The sequence below is a fragment of the Triturus cristatus genome, chromosome 7 (assembly GCF_964204655.1).
Source record: "Triturus cristatus chromosome 7, aTriCri1.1, whole genome shotgun sequence".
NCBI lineage: Eukaryota > Metazoa > Chordata > Amphibia > Caudata > Salamandridae > Triturus > Triturus cristatus.
This window is the reverse complement of record NC_140590.1, coordinates 805,264,150-805,269,419: the sequence shown is the minus strand read 5'-3', so window position 1 is coordinate 805,269,419 and position 5,270 is coordinate 805,264,150. Positions and strand designations below refer to the sequence as shown.

The window sequence follows — 5,270 nt, the reverse complement described above, 5'->3', positions numbered from 1 at the left end:
ACGTTACAGGAGACAATAGTGACAATTGTGCAAGCATTAAGGGCAAACAAAATACAAGAGACAGCAAACGTCACGTTACAAAAGCATACAAAGTACCCGTAGATGTAAAAAAAATTGCAATAAATGGCACACTCAAAACACTTCAAAACACTAAAACAAACGTTACGTTACAGGTGATAGTGGTGGCCGATGCATGCTAAGTTTAGACCCAATGCATGCGTTATTAAAGCACAGGCTTCTTCGCTACACAGACAACCATTTTCTTTTTGAATATATGTTTTAGAACACCACAGGTAGCGTTTTTATGGTTTTTATAATTGTGGGGTGTGGCATCCTCCTAACAGTTTAAAAAAAAAAAAAAATGCGTACATTAATTGTTTGAAATTGTAATACCGTGTTTAAGAAAAGCCGTGTTTTAAAACAGTTGCTTTTTATTTAATCCAGATGCAAGACCCTGCAAAAACAGACGTTATATACGTGCCCCAGACACAGGACACCCCTAACATAACTATCAACGCCGGAGAATTGCCCGACCCGCAGACAGGTACATATATTTAGAGTGGTGTAGTTCAACGTAGTTTTGTACACACAAGTCTCTCAGAAGTTCTGGTTTTTTTCTAATGGGGTTCTCATGTATGTATGATTTTACAGCTTGTGATCCCGACCTACAACAAGTTCTTGAAGATCTTATGGTGTACTTCGAGGCTCAAGGAGCTATGAGCAATGTTCAAAACACTACCGTTCCTACATGTAAATAAATTTTTTTTTAAAAAAAGACAGCCGTTATTTAAACTGTCTAAGACGCTGGGAGCTTTGGCGGCAAAAGGTCTGACCAGGGTATGTATAGGGTACCTCCGCAGAAAGATGTCTAAAGTCTGGTATTATTTTTCTTTACAGGGGCCCCAGTGTTATGCACGGACGGCGTCGAGGTACAAGAGACGGCGCAATGTTCGAAAGAACGACCTTTGAAGAGGAAGGCTTTAACATGTAAAGGGGGACCGTCGCCAAAGAAAGGAGCTGTAAAAAGACCTCAAGCAGGTGTGTTTTGCATAAAAGGGTGTGAGAAGTACTAGCGGTGTTACATACTCTCAGCCAGAGGGTCTAGCGACTTGTAGCAACACCTGTATAAATAAAAGATGGATGTGTAGAAAATTAGGATGGGGGTGCTTGTACATGGGGCTTTAGGTTTTCTCTAATATATGTTTTTTCTCTTTATATTCTAGAAGCGGCTCAGAAACCTGCTGAAGCGAGGTCGACCCAGCCATTAAGGGATATAACAGCAGCCGGTCAGAACATCAGATCCGCCGCAAAAGGCGTGAGTAGGCGTGTACGCCAGGAGAAACTCTCTACATACTACACCCCTTCCAACACGAACAATCCTATAGAAAAATCTCTTATGCCTAAGGGTGGGGTCAGAACTGTAGGTGTATTTACAAATCCTGATAACATAGGGCAGGGTTTGTGTAGAACAGGTACAGCTGGTCCGAGCCCTCTCAGGGTATCAGAAGTGAAAGGGGTCTCAAGCGTGGCAGCCCTTAAGAAGAAACATCGGGACTCAGAGAACCGTCCCTACCCTTTAAAACGTGCGAAGGCCCCCCTTGTATTCACAGAGCCCCAAACCGAACCCTTAAACCTCAAGAAGAAGAAGGAGCAGGAACCCCCAGAGCTCCAGGCAGGGCCCTCAAGCCCTGAGAAGAACCCTAGGAGTCCTGACCAACAATCAAAACCCTTAGACCTATCCGTAAAAAGAGTTGCTAAACCCCTCAATGATGTCTATACCCCCTGATCTCCAAGGAGGTGGTAGTTGTACCGCCTGTTGTAGAAGTCGTACCGCCTGTTGTAGAAGAGTTGGCGCCGCCGCAGACCCCTAAAACAACGCGCCTTTCAAGAAAACATCTTAAGCTGAAGCCTGGGGTCCCGAAGCTACAGATAGCGTCGTCCATGAACACCCCTATTACACCACAGGATCCAGTCTGTGTCCTGAAACCCCAGAATGATGCAAATAAACTAACTGTTCGTGTAGAGGTGCACGCCCCGGCTCAGACCACACGGCAGACTATAAGCGTTCAGGACCATCCTAGGGTCTCCAAATCTGATAATACACAATTAGGAGGGATTTATAACGGGAGCTCCGCAGTTCTCAAGGCTTCGGGGGACATGGCAGACAGCGATGGTGGAACCACAGAAGCGGTGCCCAAGGAGGCTTCGAACAACGGGGGATTACAGAACCCTGGGAACCATGCACCGCACCATAACACAGACATTTCTGCTAGCCCCCATGATTACGACGACGCCGACGACAGCCCCACACATTCCTCATACCCCGGGTCCCCTATTACCCCTCCGGGAGCATACGACCCTACCAGCCCCGCGTCTAGCGTAAGCCCCGCAATGCCCATAGCATTATCTGGGGATAACAATACCGCCTTGGAGCCGGGGTCATTACCGTTTATTGCCCAACCCTTTGGTACTTTTTCGCTCATGGACACACCATGGCATTCGCGATGGGTACCTGTTTCTAAAACACTACAGGCACAGGCTTTAAAGAAAGGGGCTAAGGCTGTTAGCAGTAAAGCGGGTCCTGAGGAGTCACAGCCATTTATAAGACCTCGCAAGGCGACACCCACTAATCAGCAGCAAGACGACTCTATAAACATACAGGAGGTCTTGGGGGCGCATGTAAAAGAGATGCAGATGGCTGTTAGAAAACTAAAACGCCAGGCGAACGCCGCTAAATTAAAATTGGGGTTGGGGGTTACCAATAACTTTTACAAGAGGGCGGCCCAACAGAAGGTCGTGCGAAGGGTTGATATCTGTAAAAAAGTGATCATCCAGACGTTTCAGGCGGCTGTGGCAGATATATGGGGTATAAGGGCGTGACTATGGCAGAGCCAAACCCTAAAGAGTCCCAGGGTCTGTGGTGTTCATAAGAGGCCCCCGAAATCCAAGTATAACCGTCAGGTACAGAGGTTACTGACAAAGTCCTTACGCTACATACAACTGTTGAAACCCCTGCCACCGGTCTCCCTAGAACCCCTCAAACAAGACAGCCCTGTTTCCCTAGAACCCTTCGACCAAGGTTCCGTAGTTTCAAGACCACCACCTGAAACACGGCCTGAAATACTTAACGCTCCACCCCCTACCCCCTCAGAAGGACCTCGTGTTGGATCTGTAGCGGAGGCCTCCATGAACAAGACGTACACCGCCACAAACCACCCTGTTCAGATAGGCTGGGGCCTGGATCCTAGAAAAGCATGGGCCCGTAAAAAAAAACAAAAGTGGGTTAATAGTGCAAGGCAGCGTAGGCTTTTAATACGTAAGCTGAAGAAGGCTAGAATATGCGCTACCCGGCGGTTTACAAGGACCCCCCGAGACAGGGCACGACCTGAACCCCCAAAATAACACACCAGAGAACAACGGCTTAAGTCACACTCCTAATGCTGAGGGTTCAGAGCCCTTGTTTTTAGAGAGTGTTAGAAGTTACAGGCGTCCTGTAGAGAGGTTTAACGCCGTAGAACACTATGAGGAGTTTAGATTTGTTAACCTACACCATATAACATCATCCGATCATGGGGTTCTTGCTATACATCAGGCCGTGCAGGAGCTCATAGAAAGGTTGTTACACGATGTGGGTCCTAATGACTTTTTCCAACTCCGCTTCCAGGGGCAGGGTTTTGACCGTCCTTTGTTCACAAGGAGGAAGGCCCGAGATGTGTTTGACGCTGTGCAATTTTTAGAAAACCTCTCCAGGCTATTACAGAGTAAGGCGGAGCTAGTCGCCTATGGCACTTTTAGAGTCATAGCCCTCATTGTACGGGGGCGTGAGGGTGGTGTTTCCAGACCTTTAAAGAGCATACTATACAGTCAGCTAATTGGTAAGAAGCACCGGTGGCTGCTCAACTTTAACAACCCAGCCTCCAATACCTGTCTGGCGGCCAGCATCGTGGGGCTGCTGATGGATCGTAAGACCCCTGACGCTGTCATTCTGTCTAGAGCGGCTGAAGCCCATGAGGTTCTTGAAATACCTCCTGACCGCCTGGTCGGCTTTGGTGACATAGGTCTTTTTGAGGACTATTTCGCAGTGACGGTGAAAGTTCTTTATCACAACGGTTCATGGCAGTACTTTACAACGGGGGAACGTGTGAGAAACAAGACCGTATATGTCCTTCATAACGAAAATCATTTTTACGGAATCTTGAACCTTAAAGGTTTTCTGGGGGTTAAGTATGTGTGCTCCCATTGTGATCATATATACAACAATAGAACATATCACCAGTGTGAAATGCATTGTAAGATGTGTCAGAGGGACGGATGTATAGAAGACGCTACCTTGAAGGTGCGGTGCGGCACGTGTAGGATGTTTTGTCGCTCGCAAGACTGCTTGAGCATACACAAGAAATCTTTTAACTGTATCCCTAAAAAGGATTGCCTCGAGTGTGGTCGGTATGTGGCAACGGATCACAAGTGCAAAGGCATGATATGCCCCAGGTGCCATGTGTCTTTCACGGTCGGCACCAACCATCAGTGTTACATGGTTAATGGGCTCCCCCAAACCAAGACCGAAAACTATATAGTGTTTGATATAGAGTGCACCCAAGAGTCGGGGGTACACCAGCCTAACTATATTTACGCCCACCACCTAACTTCCGACGCTAGCTGAGAGTTTGAAGGCAGAACGTGCGTTGGTGATTTCCTCAGCACTTTCATTCAAACCAAATTCCAAGGGTATACCATGCTCGCCCACAATTCGAAAGCCTACGACTCCTTCTTTATTCTGCAAAACATGATTCGTGAAAAGATCCAAGTTGAACTCATAACCCAGGGTTCTAAACTGATGCTGATGACGGTATGCTCTTTACAAATACGGTTCATAGACACCCTGAATTTCCTACCCATGAAATTGAGCAAGCTGCCTAAGGCCTTTGGGTTCCCAGGATGTAAAGGTTATTTTCCACACTTTTTTAACACCTGGGCTAACCAGAATTATGTGGGACCCATGCCGCCTCCTGACAGCTACGGTGTTGAATACATGATGCCTGATGAGAAAGAGAGCTTTCTACAATGGTACTCTGAAAACCGTGAAAAGGAGTTTCATTTTCAAACAGAGTTGAAAGCTTATTGTCAGGCTGATGTAATGATCCTACGGCAAGCTTGTAACCTCTTCAGAGATGCTGTGGTGTCTATGACTAAAACAGGCAAGGTCTTGAAATCCAAGACAACGACTAAGAAAGTCAAGGCCTTGAAATCCAAGACCCTAACTAAAAAGGGGC

The 5,270-nt window shown here is 46.9% G+C and overlaps 1 pseudogene; it reads left to right on the top strand.

Annotated features, from left to right (window-relative positions):
* Positions 1-3,186: 3,186 nt before the first annotated feature.
* On the top strand, positions 3,187-4,643 carry LOC146810607 (uncharacterized; annotated as a pseudogene).
* The last annotated feature ends 627 nt before the right edge of the window (positions 4,644-5,270 follow it).